This window comes from Lissotriton helveticus, chromosome 6 (assembly GCF_964261635.1).
Source record: "Lissotriton helveticus chromosome 6, aLisHel1.1, whole genome shotgun sequence".
NCBI lineage: Eukaryota > Metazoa > Chordata > Amphibia > Caudata > Salamandridae > Lissotriton > Lissotriton helveticus.
Genome location: NC_136067.1, coordinates 466,551,891 through 466,568,760, shown reverse-complemented (window position 1 = coordinate 466,568,760; position 16,870 = coordinate 466,551,891).

Genomic DNA, 16,870 nt, shown 5'->3' with positions numbered 1-16,870 from the left:
TACTGGGCCAAGCAAATTACTCTTCCCTCCAAAAGGAGGCATAAAGGTCTCCCCACACAATACAGCCATTAATAGTGATTGACCCAATTCCTGGGCAAGGAAATCCCAAGCCCATACGCAGCATAGGCAGGATGAGCTAAAAAAGTGAGAATATTTAGGCATGGGAATTTTAGTAAGTGAGTTTCCGGAAGTAGCAGCAGTTGCCTGACCTCTCTATGGTTGTAGGGACAGAACAAGATGCAAGAAGCATTCTTACTGAAGTTCAAAGCTGACCAGTAGCAACTGAACCTGAACTGCACCATACCAGTGCCCTCCGATGGAGCGAACGCTACACCCTATGTTCTTTTGCTGAGGTTCTGCGAACTTTAAATATGGCCAGGAGAAACTGCTCTAGAAAATTCTAAAAGTTAGGACTTAAACACTTAAAACATGTTGGACATCCATGGCCCCAGAACTGCAATATTTCATCGCAGCAACAGTGGCTGATTTTGAGAGGATAGACACAACTTCAATGTCGTCCTTCTGGGGCATTATGATCTTCATAAAAGAAGACTAACTCAAAAGGTAGAAGTCTTGAATATACAAATGCATAAAAAGTATCCACCTAATGAGAAGACCTCAGCAGCCCTGAAATTTGAATGTCTCCCTGTCTAAGCTTTGATACCAAAATCAATAACTTTAGCGGGCCTTTGAGAGAATTCCATCAGGTAGAGCTTACAACCTTGCGACGCTAGCTGTTAAGTGAATAATTACAGAATTGCAGTTAGTGCTTTCTTACTACTGAATCAATGTTTTAATGTGTTAAGTGTTCGTAAATTGTAAGTAGTTGTGAAATGCTCATTTTGCATGTGTACTTTACTACCGACTCAAAACCCGTGATAAGCAGGTGCAAACTACATAAAGAGCCCCAGAGTGCAGTTGCAATTTTCCCAATGGCTTCTTTTTATGTTATGATGAGGTGGATAAGCATACTGGCTGGTTTACAGACAAAGAGGAGTAGACAGGAGATCATATTTAGAGTTTGCTACACTTGGCTATACAGAGGAGAACATTTATGATAAGTACAAATTATTAATTTCCCTCATATTAAATGTAATAGCTGACATTGAACCTCGGCTAGAGTGAAACACTTTCAGGAGCAATTAAATCCCCAACCATATCAGGGTGTGATAACTGCAGCAGGTGGGGATTCCCAAAATGTGCGCTCAAGCTTTTTCAGAGCATTTCTAGATGTAAAGCTTAGGAAAATCAATAATTAAAATTACATTTCATTCCATACAACAGCTAGGAATACCACATTTTTATCAGATAACTCAATACCCTCATGTCATAGGATGCATTGATGGGACTCATTCACATATTCCCTACATCTGACAATGAGTTTATGTTCAGAAATAGAACAAATATTAATTCATTAAACATTGAAATTGTGTACAGTGCCTCCAATATAATTACTGATATAGCGGTCAGATTCCCAGGAAGTGGACACGATTCAATCATAGTTCGCCATACTGGGATTTATGCACACCTTCTTAGAGGTTATTCTGCTTGAGGATATATAGCTAGTAACGATTTCTATATGGCAATGTAGTTTCATGTTGTCACTTAATCTATTTAATATAGAAGATACTGCATATGCTTTGCGCTCCTGGATTTTGACCCCTTATATATAACCTACTTTATCAAGTCAGCACCACTACAATGTTGCACATAAATCGACAAAAAATGTAATTGAGAGGACTTTTGGAATGCGCAAAAGTTACTTTTGAATTCTTCAGAAGAGTGGAGAGACACTATAATATACAACAGACACCACCCGATAAATAGGAGCAACATGTTCTATAGTGTACAACAATGCCACATTAAGAGGATTGCCCATTATCCCATCGATCCTGAGTCCGAAGACGAAAAACTGCCAAAACCTCAGGATTATCCTTCAGATTATTCAAGGCCATGAAAAGGCAGAGAAAGATGAGCTGAGATTGATAAAGATTATTTTTAAAGTAAGTTACACATGTAAAGTACGTACTGATGACAGTTAGCAATGTTTGTTCAACTACAGTATTTTATTTCCTTCGCTGCATGATTTTTTTCAAGTTGAAAATCAAACAGAATAATGTGATAAATCAGATATGTAATTTTGACAGTACAATCTTTAAATACATCTATATACTAGAAACAGTAATTTTAAACTATTTGTGATAATGCTTCTTCCTACCTCTCACTCCACTCGGCCTTTCTGTGTGTTCAACCTATTGACGTTTTGAGACATCTGTAATTTGACCTTGACTGTGAAAGCAATACAAACTCATTGCTCCTGGCTCTGAAATGCTACTGAGGCTTCATTATTTCTCACTTTCACATCCAGGAAATTCATCAGTTACAGAGATGTTTTACCTTTGGATGCTTTCCAAAGCCCTGGTGACTTGTACTAGGCCACATGCTACATTACCACTGTAGTGACACATCTCCGCTTGCATGTTCTCCCTGTGCCTTGACACTGATTACTCTTATGAAATTGAAGCTAAATAGTTATTTTCTTGCATTTGTTTTTCAAAATTGAATTGTGTAAAAGCAAGCACAGGCATCGTGGTCTGCTACTCAGCAGCCCATAATCCCTGTGATGGCTGTCATTCCCAATGGGACACAACGCGAGACCTACCTCATTAATATAATGATGAAGGTCAATCAGAAATCCAGTAGGTTTGCCTCATTTAAAAATAAAACTTTCATATACTAAGTTCACATAGAGCTCACACCGCATGCCCTCCTCTTTGAATCTGTGAACTCAATAGAGCATGTGTGAACTAACTTACTCATTGTGAGGTCATCGAGCTGCTTCCGAAAGCCACTTTCGTAATTTGCGTTTATCAAATGGTGATTCTCTAACTACAGAATCTATACTTGGTAATCGCTAAATAGCGAATGTAAATACTAACAAATCGCAAACTTAGGAATGGTGAGTATCATACATCAAGAATACTGACTTACTAATTGGATCCGGATACTTGTAGTTTCAAAATCGATATTCAAAATCGTAGTTTGTGTTGACCCACGAGGTATATTCAAACTGACCTTCATTGCATTCAACCTGAATTAATTTATTGGTCCCATTCAACTGTAAAATATGACTACTGATTGGTGCATTGTTTTTTCTTGGTGATTTTTCTTGAATTTTTGAAAATTCATCTCTCCGGTTCCCATTATTGGATGTTTGAAATTTTGGGGTCATTTTGTTCCTTATATTTTTCCATATTTTTAGGAACTGGGTGTGAGGGTGTGGCTAAGATATCACTCAAGATGGACACCACGCCACACCAGAACAGCAGATTGAATAAGTGCAGTTTCTGGTATGTTCAACTAGCGTAAATAAAAATTTTAAGCAGCGGAGTATTACCTCACATGTTTTCTCCATATTCCAATATTTGTTATGGCAGTGTAGAGCTATTTAGGAGCGGCTACGTCAGATGAAGCAATGTGGTCTAAATTTTGAAAGCTTACCATGGCAAACATTGGCTCTTCAGCACTACAATCGATCATGAGTTACTGTCATATGAAGCACAATATGATGTTTCTAAAAGTTCTTTTTATTTTTGACCCCACATTTGGCACTTTAATATTTTCCTCTGCTTCACAAGCTTTCTGGAGCTCTATTATGGCATTTTCCTGGGAAGTCATAGCTACATGCCTACAAGATTTCTAAAAAACCTGCATTCCAATATATAGGCTTGAGGGGTCTCGCAAGCTGCTTTGACTGAAATATTCTGTCAGACTTTGTTTTATTCAACATAAGACTCAGCTGGCAGAATTAGAAAACCTTTAAACTCCAGTAAAGGTCATTCTCTTTACCCACCAGACTCTGGCTTGTCTTCTTCTGTGATCTCAATGAATGGTGCATGAGCTTCTTTTAATATTGTAAATCATATGTGTTAGAAATAGGGGTCTCTAGTTGGCAGTGGTAGGTACTTTTGTCCAAATAGGGGCCCTTGCTTCTAGTCAGGGTAAAGGGGATACACTTCTAAAATAACCCCTGCTCACCCTTGGTAGCTTGGCATGAGCAGACAGGCTTATCTCAGAGGCAATGTGTAAAGCATTTGTGAACACATACAGTAATACAGTGAAAACACTACAAATGGACACCACATCAGTTTAGAAAAAGTTACTAATCTTTATCTAAACCACAACAAGAACAAAAGACACAGATCCACAATACAGTAACAAAAATATGACTTTCTGATGGTAGAAATAGTTCAGTTCAAAGCAAATTGCAGATGCAACACTTTTCCCACAAAGTACCTGGGATGTGTCACGCAAACAAACAAAAAGGGTCGTCGGGAAGGTGATGCATCGGTTCCTTGCACTCCGGGAAGGTGATGCGTTGTTTCCTGGCTCCGGGGAGGTGATGTATCGGTTCCTTACTGCAGCGCAGGAGAGGTGATGCATCGGTTCCTTACCGGAGAGGAGGTGATACGTCAGTTTCTTACTGCATGGGGAGGTGAAGCATCAGTTTCTTACTGCGTCCCCCAATGATGCAAAAACTTGGCGCCTCGATGCAATACCATGATCCTGAATGATGCATGGATTCTTGCAGCTGCACAGCGGGCCTTGCGTCGAAGTCGGTGTGATGATCTTGGACTTCGAAGATCGGTGCACTTGGTGTGGCATGTGGTGATTTCTCGAGCTACGGCAGGCGCTGTAACAGTTTCTTCAGCGATGCATCGGAAACAGGTGCGGATGCGTCTCGCTTCTTCAAAGATGCATTGCTTTTCCAGTTCTCTATAGGCCCAAAAAACAGCAGGCACCTCTTTGCAGGTCAGAACCACCAGCAAGGCAGTTCAGTGGAGCTGGTGGTGAAGTCTTTGTGTCCCTGAGACTTCAGAACAGGAAGCAAGCTCAGTTTAAAACCCTTGGAGATCTTTTCCTCAAGCTGGTGACAAAGCAAAATGCAAAGTCCTTTTCTCCTTTCCTTGGCAGCAAGTAGTCACTGCAGGCCAACCCCAGACAGCAAACAGCATAGAGGCAGTCTTCCCTCTCAGCTTCTCCGGCTCTTCTCCTTGGCTAAGGATCCTCTTGATTTCCCAGAAGTGATCTAAAGGTCTGAGGTATGGGCCCCTTTTTGTATACAGTAAAATCCTTTGTTCTCTGGTGGCAGAGGAGCCCTGTACCCAGTCAAAACCAGTTCTGTCCTCTCTGGTGCAGCTTCCTGGCAGGAGGTGGAGATAGCATTGTCCTTGGCAGACCAGACCCATTCAGATGAAAGGAAATCTCTTCCCCCTACTCTGAATGCAACCCAGGTCTTATCAGCCCAGCCCTGACTAATCAGGCTCTCTGGAGCCACTGCCCCTCTCCAGCCCCTGTTATCCAAAAGCCGGACATGCAATACACAAACCTACTTTCTAAAAGTGGTATTTTTAAACACAGAAAGTAAAAATCACCCTCACTAAAAGATGCACTTTAGCATTCTAAGTTCAGGCATACCTAACTTTATTTTCCTACCTGGTTCCCAGAGGCAGATACATTTATAAGATGTTATAAACAAACCCCACATTCTGTCCTATGGTAACAGGTAGCCTTGCAACAGTGAAAAAACAAATTTGGCAGTAATTCACTATCAGGACATGCCACACACACCAGGGCATGTCCAACCTTTCACATAAACTGCACCTTGCCGACAGGGGTACCTTGAGCCTATCTAAGGGGTGTCTGATATGTAAGAAAAGGGAAGGTTAGGCCTGGCAAGTGGGTGCACTTGCCAAGTCGACATGGCAATAGCAGACTGTACACATGCTTTGCAATGGCAGGCCAGAGTTACAAATACAGGCTGCTTATGTGTGTGGCCTAATCAGTGCTGCAAACCTACTAGCAGCATTTGATTTACCGGCCCTTGGCACACACGATGCACTGTACTAGGTACTGACTAGTAAATCAAATAGCCATTCATGGAAACACCAATCCATAACAGTAATTTACAAAGGGAGCACTTGCACGTTGGCACTGAACAGCAGTGGCAAAGTGCCCAAAGCATCCAGACCAGCAAAACGGAGTCCAACACACAGCAACAACACAGGTGGCAAGGCAAAAAATGCAGGGGAAACCCACGCCAATGGTGCCAGGTCTAACAATAAGGTTTTCTAGTTATTTGCTAATTGTATTCAAAGTTATATTCTGGAATGTAAAATGTTTTGTTAGCCCTATTAAAAGAATAATTTTGCCTCCTATAACCCTGACATAGTATTTCTCAAGGAAATGCATCTTACAGATGTGGAGACTTTAGAACTAGAACCTTATTGGGTGGGTTTGATTTTTGTTTCTAAAAAAAATAAAATAAATGAATTAATTATGTTATCATAAAAAAGGTAAATGTACTGTTATTACTCAAGAAACAGACTCCGAAGGTAGATGGTTGATTGTTAAATTGCTGATTAATATTTCATTAACTGCTTTTAAAATCTATGGCCTGAGCCTTACAAGATCAACAAGACCAACAGTATGAGCTATATACTATCGTCATATGTATATATAGTGCCTCATGTCATATGGTAGGATACACTGATTCTACAGGTGTTGCCAGTTTCCAAGGTGTCCAGTTATCTTACATGATTATCCAGCATTGGGATCTATTTACCAAATACTCACACAGTGCAGCGCAGCACCCAAAAATGCTGCACTGCTTAGGAAGGAGAAAGCAGGACAGAGATATATTTACAGAAATATGGCACTGTCCTTTCTCTTTCGCTAGTGCCAACACACAATCAGGCAGCTGTGCACCATGCACACAGTTTGCACCATAGTGCAAGTGTGTCTGCATGAGTCTAGCAGAGGTTTTGTACTGGAAAGGTTTCCTTTCAGTACAAAACACAATGCTTAGACTATCTGCAAAATATTTCCCACTTTGTATGAGTGCCGTACAGTGCAACACATGCAAAGTCAGAAAAGAAAGAAGAAATTAAAGCATTTCTCCTTGATAGCGCCTATGTGAATTGGGCATTTTTTTGTGACACAAAACCCCGCCTACTTTATTTAGTAAATACGGTTTTGCATAAAAAACCATGGGTAATTACCATGGAAATCCCATACACCACCCATGGAATGCCCCGTTGGCACCAAGTTGTGCAAAGCAGCATTATTTGCTGCTTTGCTTTTGTTTTCAGTGAATGTCCTGGGCAAATCACGTTTTGTATGGGAAGCTAAATTGGTGAAAACAAGATTTTGTGTCAATTTGCATCACTTTTGTGACGCAAACACTGCTCAAAATCTTAGTAAATATACCCAATTATGTTTTATCCACCCATAGCTTTTTAAACCTCTCATTACAATTTAACCTGGATTTTATGTACGGTAATTACTGCACATTATAAAAACTAAAACCAAGGTGTATTGAATTGTGCGTGAGGTGTGCAATAATTATCATTCCTTATATGTTTTGCGCCTAAAATAGGATATAACATGCAGACTTTGTTGCCTGTCCTAGTTTTTACCTGGGATTTTCTTTTAAATATATACAAGTGTGACCTGCCAAAATGTTTTTAGGTAGGCCATTTTCAATCACACCCAGTATGTACTAAATACTGTGAAAGTCCTAAAACTCATAATTCCAATAGCAGAAGTTACCTGGTCACTCGTAATGAGGGTCCATGCATCTGCTCCCAATTATAGATCCTTTATTATACAGTACAAAGGATAGGATATTTCATGTCCTCGATATAGTGTTATTTTATGATATACACGCTGTAAAATGTAAATTAACAAAAATCACTTTTAATTGATATTCCCTCAGTTAAGCTACGGGTCAGCTACTTAGTGGAATAATAATAATATGAATTTGGAATGCTACCGAAGTTTCTTTGTAGATGAAAGATCAAAGGCTCAGAAAATCAATCCCAGGCCAGGCCTTTCACATTGACCGCTGTTTTAATTCAGCAAACTGATCCCTACGATTGTCACTTAAGTATGATGTGATAAATGCCTTCATTTGAAAAGGATGTGATGTTTGGCCCGTTTATATATATAGCCTTGCATTTTCTGGGTTATTGGGCATAGGTCAATTAATGAATGAACGGAAATTCTGCAAATGGATTCATATCAGATACTACAAGGGCATGCAAACTTGCATGGCATCCGATTGAATCATCTGCGTTGAAAAGCCTCCCATCCTTTTGGTGCATAAATGATGTACACCAATGAAGTACACATTGACTTGTTTGCTAGACAAAAGCCAGAGTATGAAAGGCTGCTTCAACTGATAGGCAGGCCATTTCCTTTTTTAGGTACTGAATAGGGCCAGGTATGGAGTTCGTAAGGTTGCTTGACTATGCAAGCTGTACCATGTTGAGATAGAGACAACCCAACTTGTTTCGCTGACCTACTCTCAGTTATTGTCACTTAAGGAGATATACTTGAATTACCTGGTTGATGTAGATTATTCTGGCCAACAAAAAGGCATTTTGAAAGAACACCTCAATTCATAGTGCTTAATTAGAGAGGTGAATAATAATACTCGTGCTGCTGTGGACTAAAGTATGGAATGAACCTCAGCACTTACATTTTGTATTCATATTATTTATTTTCAACACTAAGTTATATGTACTGATATATTTTTATGGTTTGTATTACAAACCTAAAAAAACTGATTGAAAGTTTAAATTCCAGGATCCACTATCCTTTCTTCATGGTAGTTATTTTAACCATGGCAGCATGAAGGGCTGAATTTCTTTAGCTAGGTTTGAACCTTTGATCTGTACCATAAAAAATGTTATCATCAGTAGTTAACTCACTAAGGCATTTTAACACTCTACATACTCTTATCCGTGTTTCTAAGTTTCTTCAGCTATTATTCTAACAGAACTGTATTTTTTTTCTTATCGATTGTTATCTATCTTCTGCTTTCAACATAATAAATATCCTACTCTTCTCTCAGTTCTTTCTTATCAGGTAGCAAAAGGATGTGTTTTTTCCTGTTTATCCTTACGTTCCTAATGATTTGCTGTAAAAGGATTTACTTTCGATAAACACGTTTGCAGAAATGATTCAAATATTTTCGGATCATTCTCACATTCAACTAACTCTCTTCACTCTTGCCATATGCCTATGTACTTCTGGTAAATACACGGGCCCCTGAAAAATAGAATAAACCCTAACTGGGAAAACAGCTCAGTGGGAAAGTATATGCAGCGGGCTCAGTGCTGATTTACTATCAAAGATCGTGAAAACTCTAGATACGCAACAATATAAGACACATAAGAATGCATAATCTAGAAAAATATTTTAGATTTGTATTCTTCTTTTTTGTTTGTTTTTATGTGTACAAAAAAATATATATATGTTAAAACAGGTCTTTTTCTTTCTTTCTTTTATCCTATTTATGCATAGTTAATTTCAAAACATGAATGAGTATATCTTTCAGCAATTTAAGTACACTGTTCAAAAACCACTTTTATGAATTGATTCAAAACTGTCCTGAATGAAATATATGTACATATTTGGTAAAATTCTACTAACTCATATATAATCGATTATTTAGACAATACATTGCATTCCTCATAATCTCTATAGTTGTTACACAAATCACCAAGAAGATATTAAAGCCATATATGTCATCACTGGTAATGATTTGTAGAATATCACCAACGCGTTTTGGCAAATGCCTTCTTCAGGATTTTCTTTACCAGTGGTTTACTAAAATGAAGAAATATATAAACAAATTTGTAATCTAGAGTTAAAACAAACTATTTTTCTCAATTCTATATATACAGCATTTGATGTATTAATGATAAGCCTGGTCTAATAACTGAGACAACTAAAGTTAAGTCATACGGTGCAAACATCACATGAAGTTAAAAGTGAACCTTTCTCGCTTATATAGGTGCTATAGTGCTATTATTTTCTTTCCAATCTCTGTTACTACTAGTCCTACTAGTTTCCATATATTGGGACGTGTTGCAGTTCTAGATCATAGTGTCTATTCAAGCTCTACATGTGCATGCTGGCACAATAAAATTCTAATTTAAGAAGTCAATATACTTCTTGTGATGTTACAGTCTATTAAAATCTTACGCACATGATTCCTTTTGTTTAAGATGGATTACCTGTACTAAATTCTTCTCATAGTTTATTAGGACATCACTCTTCATTCAATTAGATAAGGAACTTTAGATTGTTCTTCTGTATTCACACTATATAAAACAAATAGAAGTGAATATATATGAGTTTATGTGTTTCTATAACTTGCCCATCTCTTCATGTCTAATGGTCTTCACTATTCTGTCCAAACCTCCCCCTGTAAGCCTATATAAAGTATGTAACTCCTATATCTAGACGGCATTGTGTTATCCTTTATGACATGAATGTCTTATCAATAGTATACATAGAACCTACAACTACCTGTATATACAAGATGCTGTTAGTAATGTTGCCCTATTAGAAACATTGTAGACTCTATATAGAGCAAGATTTCAATTCCCTGCTATTTATCCATACTATCTCTAGACTATACAATATCTATATAGATGGATATATTTAATACCTTATGTTAAAAGGCAATAGATCTTCAGATATAAAATGGCACTTCTGTTACAGAGGCAGGTACGTCAGGTTTCTTCTCGCTAAGGACATAATGTACAGGAGTGGAAGTTAACCTAATAATTCATCAATTTCTTAGAATAGGCCCTACCATTCCTCGCAATTATACTGAAAAATCACTTACTTTTTATCTGATTTTTTCTCTTATGTTGCAGATCTCAATTCGTATTCTGACTGTTGATGTTAGGCAGGTACGTCGAATTTCTTCTCTCTAAGGACATAATGTATTCATCAATTTATTAAAATAGGCCCTACGACTGCTCGTAATTATACTACAAGATCACTTACTTTATATCTAAATTATTCTCTTTTGTTGCAAAACTCTATTCGTGTTCTAACTAATGGTATTAGCCGGATATGATGAATCTATCGCTTATATTCTGAAAATAAAAGAATAACGAACCAATTGTTACTAAAACCACAATAACACCTGCAAATTTGTTATCTTATTACTTGGTTTAGATTGACATGTACTAACTTAAAAGAGGGAATAAATCTGATGGTAATCACCTATGTATTATTTTCTTGCTGCCATTGTCGCTAAGGGCCCTATTATGATTGCGTCCGTCCGCCACCCCCGAGGAAGAGGGACCGTCCGCATGGGCACCGGCGGTCCCTCCATGGCAATTAGGATGTGACCGCCACCCTGGCGGTCACATCCCCTACCTTTAACATTGCGGCGGATGCTGCTTCAAGCAGCACCCGCCGCAAGGTTAAAAAATGCATGTTTACCTTTGCATGCACGAAGCGGCAGGCACCGCGTGGTGCCTGCCGCTTCGTGCACGCAAAGGCAGGGGGGGTACCATAGGTATCCCCCATGTGCAACCCCCACACCCCCTTCACCCATGGGGGCCCGCAACGGGCCCCCAAACAAAAGACCATATGCCTTTCCACGGCGGAAATGCAGCAGTGGAAAGGCATAGTACCGCGGACATCCTAATATGCTCAGACACCGCCAGATATGTTAGAGCTTTTCCGCCGCGGTCGGAAGGCGAACGCGGCGGAAAAGCTGCAGACTGAAAAAATATCCCCCCGCCATCCTAATCTGACGGGGGGTATTTCTTCAGTCCGCAGTGGATAATCCGCATCCTCCGGCCCGGCAGTGGCTTCGGCCGGCCCGGAGGATGCGGATTATCAGCAATCATAATGGGCCCCTAAGTACGATACAATAAATTTCTTGTGTCCTGCGTCAAGAAAGAAAAAATATTTTTTCAATTCTTTGTCAGGTCCATATTACGAAAGCCTCAAAAATGCATGTAGTATTCACTATATTAGCCCCTTATTTATGTGTATTCGATTACCTGGATTTTAGTTTATTATTGCTTACTATTTTATATGCTAATCCCCAAATACCATACATGCTTATGGGGTAATTTCTCCTGCATATATAGGGCAAGGTTCCTAATGTTAGGCATGTATTTATCCATACCTTCCTTTGTAATTGCCTGACCCCGATATATTTTGTCCTATGTTAGTATATGTTATTCTTAAATCATACGTCTATGGCTCTTACATATCACTTATTTTCACTGGAGGTTATAAAAATGTTCAGACTCCCAAAGCTTTAGATGTTAACCACCAGTCCCCACATGCCTCACATAATTTTCGGATATATATGCGCCAATTTCAGTATTTCGAATCGTTCCTTTTGACTAGGTGATCATTGACGTTTTAAATTTCAGATGGACATGGCTAGCGTTCATAGACGTATTAAATTTCAGATGGACATGGTTAGCGGTATGTATACTCTAGTTCTAACCCATCTATTGTAGAGCCGTAGAGCCCATTATACAATAAGGGGCCCATTAGTATGGTGGGCGGATCGCCCCCGCCAGGCTGGCGGTAGCCACAGCCGGCCTGGCGGGGGTGATCCGCTCGCCATCCGTGCACATATGACCCCCGCCATATTAACATGGCTGGGGGGTTCACGGCGGACGGAAAGACCGTCCGCCGCTTTTCAGCCCCGGTTGCCTTGCGACCGGGGCAGAAAAGTGTTTATATGGTGATGGTGTCTATCAGACACCGCCAGCCATATTACAATGGGCATTTCGCAATGCCTTTCTGTGGCAGCAATGCCACCACGGAAAGGATGCGGAGTCTGCTTTGGGGGCCCGTTGCGAGCCCCCAAGGACTCTGGGGGTGTGGGGGGTCACATGGGGGGTACCTATGGTACCCCCCTGCATTTCAAAGAACAACATGGCAGACACCACGCGGTACCTGTTACGTTGTGCTTTGAGATGCACAACGTTTATTTTTACCATTGCGGCGGGTGGTGCTTTCAGCCCCGCCCGCCGCAATGGTAAAAATACAGGTTGCGCCTGCCACTGTGGCGGACCCATTCTAATTCCACCCACAGGACCCCCACCCTTATGGCGGGTGATCCCTTGTACCAGGAGGATGGTGGGCGGGCAAAGTCCGCCCGCCATCCTAATGGGGCCCCAAGTGTCATAAAGACGTCATTACCAATGCTTATGAGTGGCACTACGGGCAAGGATTTTCCATGCCTCTCGACTTTTATGTATATACTCTACTCTGCTCACTTTACCTTATTTTGCAGCCATGAATCCTTACATGTACATAAAGTTAAATTATGCGGGATTCTTATATCTTATTCCTGTCATATCACGCTTTGTGTACGCCTATGTATACTGTTAAACCTGCAAATGAGGTGACTTTCTCGAAATAAATGTATCTAAAATTGAAAAAATATTTTCCCATTCCGTCCTATAGTTTTCTTACTGCCATTTTCACATCCTCTCAGAAGGCCATGTTCATGTGTGCATCGTTTACAGTCTCAGAACACATTTTTATTGAAACTCAAACACCACCCTTAGCATCTAAGACAAGAAGATTCATATGATCAAGCAGTCAAAACTGCAAAGCCAAGTCCTCTCTGAACCGGAAGACAAGCAACCATTTTATCTGCTTGATATACCTCTCTTAGTAGCCAAGGGTATGCCCAGTCATGAGTATTGTGCTCCTGCGCCACTGGAACCAAGCTGCACCCGAATGAAGAGGACCAAATTGCTCGACACTGGCCTTGGGCTGATTGTGCTCTGAATGAGACAGCACCAGGCCGGATAAAACAGTCTGATTGGCCTACAGCCAGGTCTTATCTGAAGTGGCATCGAGGGCTAAAAAACAATGGTTTGGAATGTTTATCTCAAGCCATTGTCGGTGGTTAGTTTATTAGCTGATATTCCTCCCATCACCTTTTGTGTGTTTGGTCTAACACCTTAAGGGGTAAAAGGTACACTAACCTGGATCCCATTCTCATTATCCCACTGGGGTCAAACCAGAATTGGCCAAGCCTTCCCCTGCTTTGCTCATTTTTTGTTTCAGGGAAGGCCTGGCCTTGGCAATTCGGGCTGAACTATTTCTATTGGAGCATATGGCTGTGTGGAATGTGAGATGAAAAGGTGTTTGCTGACCTTAGGGCTTTGTACACTTTTCCGCTACTAACCAGTGCTAAAACGGTTGTGCTCTCCCCTTAAAACATATTAGATTAGCGTATACCCAATTGGCATATTTAATTGACTTGTAAGTCCCTAGCAAAGTGGCACCACATGTACCTGGGACCTGATTAGTGGGCCTGCAGTACTTGTTGTGCCACTCACTTAAGTAGCTCTTTAAATCATGTCTCAGGCTTGCATTGCAGCCTGTGTTTGCAGGTTTTTACTGCCATGCAAACCTGGCAAAAAATATATTTTGCTTTCACACAAGAGATCTAGCAGGAGAGACCCAACCAAATGCGTATTACTCCCTATCTATAGTCAAACTCCCCAAAAAGTACATCTATTTAAGTACTGTAAGAAGGAACAGATAGCGGAATGAACACATACAGCACATAGATGTATATGTATGTGTAGTATGTTGTGTAGTATCCCAAGAGTGCTTCCTAAAGGATGAGAACCCTAACTCACCCGAGGATAACATGCTTCATCATTGGGTTCCCTCCTCACACCTGGATCGCAAGGTCCCTGGTGTGGGCTAGAACTCCTCAAGGGGAGGAGCTGAGATGTTTTATAGATGTGCGATGTTTAGAGGCAATTGAGGGGCAGGGTGCAAAGAAACCGTGAGAACAGTGAGACTATAACTATCTCCAGAGGGCCGGATCAACTTTATTCTGTGCTCCACCGGGAAAGAGTTAAAATGTGAGGATGAGAGCATTCAAAAGAATATACACCTATAGGTGGTCAACATGTTTCTACCCATAGTTGGCCCACAAAAGGAGTTCAGGGGCACTCCTCAGGACCTAGATGGTTAGTGACACTGCAAGTATAAACAAAATAATGCAAAAATATACTGGCCTCATAAAGGTTAGCTTGACAAAGACGGTGATGGTCTGTACATATCTGGGTCCACATCTTTATAAAACAAACAAACAAACAAACAATAGAATCATTAACAATAAGAGCACTCAGTAACGGGGCGCCCCTGCATGAGCAGGACACCCCTGAAGCCTATGGAGTCACTTCTACTGGGTTGTCAGTGAAGCAGCCATATATCTATATAGAGGGGCATCACGTAACCTTGCGATGACCATCTTGAAAACTGCAGCAACAAATCCTATTGCGTCTGGTATCAAACATGTTGGAATCATCCCCCAACACAGTAAACGGTATGGGAGGTATGATTCCAAGCATCAGGAGAGCCCTCATTTAGGCTTTCAGTGTTCCCAGTTCCAGCCTTCTAGTTCCGGACAGTACAAAATGGTTTTTGCCAACCAGAGGCACATTTCTGCCCTCCTACTGCTTAACAGCGAAAGGCAGAGCAATAGGCATCCTGTCACAGGTAGGTGTGCCCAATCCCAGACAGGATTTAGTGTATTAGGGCTAGGTGAGTGTGCATGCCAGCACCTGAAAGTCTGCATGAGGGGCACATTTGGTGTGCATAATCCGGTTCAATCAATCCCTGGGATGTAACAACGAGAGCAGTGTGTCATGCTAGGTGAATACCTCTCCCCTGCTAAGTCTTTGCAATGTGGGGTGCCACAGGGGTCGGCATTGAGCCCGACCCTGTTTAACATCTACGTGGCCCCACTTGCAAGACTAGTAAGATCTCAGGGGATGGAGGTAGTGTCGTATGCCGACGACACGCAGATTATGGTATCCCTGACTCACTCTGTGGGTGAAACCGCTTCTAACTTTAGGGCCTGCATGCAACTTGTTGCAGAGTGGATGATTGCCAACTCCCTAAAGTTGAACGGGGACAAGACAGAGGTCCTGGTCTTTGGCAAGGACCAGGGCATATGGTCAGATGATTGGTGGCCTCCTTCTTTAGGTAGCTGCCCAATACCAACACAATCTGCCAGGAACCTAGGCGTCATCTTTGACACCCAGCTCTCCATGGAGCTTCAGGTCAACAGAACGGTGGCGACCTGTTGGGGAGTCATCAAGACCTTGAAAAGAATCGTACAATACCTGTCCCCACAGGCACGGAAACAGGTGGTGATCGCCCTTGTTGGCTCAAGGCTTGATTACTGCAACTCAGTGTACGCCGGGGCCAACAAGGGTCTGCTCCAGCGTTTGCAGGTTATACAAAACGCGGCAGCGCGGTTTGCTCTCGCTCTGCCCTGGCTGGCCTCTATGACCTCAGCGAGGAAGAACCTTCACTGGCTCCCCATCCCCTCAAGGATCACTTTCAAACTCCTCTGCCTTACATATAAGGCTTTAACGGCAGGTTCGGCTGATGCCCTTGGATCACTACTCTTTAGATACGTTCCGAGTAGATGTCTCCGATCCAGGGAGCTTAATCAATTGGTTATTCCCAGAGCCAAGAAGGCTAGATGGGGGAGCAAAGCTTTTTCCATACTGGCTCCTCTGATGTGGAATACACTCCCCCTGGAAATCAAAATACTGCCCTCCCTTGACCTTTTTAGGAAGGCATTGAAAACCTGGCTCTTTATCAATGCATACAAGTAGGCTCTGTTTCTATCTGCTCACAGTCGTTATTTGGACTAGGCGCCTTGACGCCCATTGGGCATAGCTGCGCAATATAAATAATGTTTCATTCATTCATTCATTCAGGTCCCTAGATTAGTCGTGGACAAGATTCAGAACTGAAACCACTGCACTTCTATCATCTGGGCACTCTGGACTTCGTTGGACTTTGTTTGGGCCTGACTTCATCTCCCTTTCAGTCTGCTGCATCGTCTGTTCCTGTGCACCATACAGGATACATAAAGGACCTGTGGAGCATTCAAAACACTTGAAGATAATCTCCCTTGAACTGAAAGAGTCACTTCCATGCATTTGCAGGCTCCTCAACACTGCTGACCGGTCTGCTGATC